This window comes from Mus caroli, chromosome 10 (assembly GCF_900094665.2).
Source record: "Mus caroli chromosome 10, CAROLI_EIJ_v1.1, whole genome shotgun sequence".
NCBI classification, from domain to species: Eukaryota; Metazoa; Chordata; class Mammalia; order Rodentia; family Muridae; genus Mus; species Mus caroli.
In genome coordinates, this window is record NC_034579.1 from 62,141,289 (window position 1) to 62,142,306 (window position 1,018).

Consider the following 1,018-nt stretch of genomic DNA (forward strand, 5'->3'; position numbering starts at 1 on the left):
CCCCTCCTCCTCCTCCTCCTCCTCCTCGTTTCCCATACCTTTTCCTTCTTGGAGCCTTGACCTACCACAGTGAAACTCCCGACTGCCTTTGAGTTTGCGTTGCTGGCAGGGCCTGGGAAGACATCGGGTTATCAGTCCCTGCAGATACAAGGCTCTCTCAGTCAGCCATTCCAGCTAAGGATTTAGGTATGTGAGTGAAGCCAACCTCAGCCGTCCAGACTAGCTCATTCCCAGGTAAATACCATCGAGCAAACAGAGAAAAACAAAATAAACCCAGAGAAACCTTGCTGAATTGTTAACCCTCACACTCATGGAGGACTGTTACAAACAGCAAGTTAGAGAGCCATTGCTCCATACAGTGGAACTATCTCATGCCGCCAGTGATATAAATAACGACACGGAGACTTATTAATACTTTAAAGCTCAGGCCTTTTGCTGGGAAATCCCCTGACTAATCCCGGCACTAACTACATCCAGCCACGTCCTTAGGTCTATATCTCTGGCTATCCACTCATTTCCGCGTCCTTTAACTGAATCCCCTTCCTCTGATTCTTCTCCCAGCGTGGCTATCTGTCTCTGTCCCTCTGTCTGTCTCTGTCTGTCTCTGTCTCTCCCTCTCCCTCTGTCTCTCTCTCTCTCTTCCCCTTCCCCTTCCCCCTCCCTCTCCCCCTCTCTCTCTGTTCCTGGAAGATGCACCTTCCATTTCCTGCCCAGCTATTGGCCATCAGATCTTTATTACAGCCAATCAGATACGAGTCTAGATTGCCTTAGGCCAGTGAGGAAGAAAGAATATAATAAAGAACCCAGTGATGGGCCATAGAAAGGCAAGCCAGCATTAGGCTCTCTGTGGGGACAGAATTAACAATTGAATATACAGAGACACATCTTCACACAGTGTACCAAAATAGTTCCACACAGTGTCAGGAGGCAAGAGGGTGGTTACAGACAGAAAGGAAACGGAATCACAAATTCATGGGGGAGTGGGGGGGGGAGGGAGGGAGAGAGGAGAGAGAGAGAG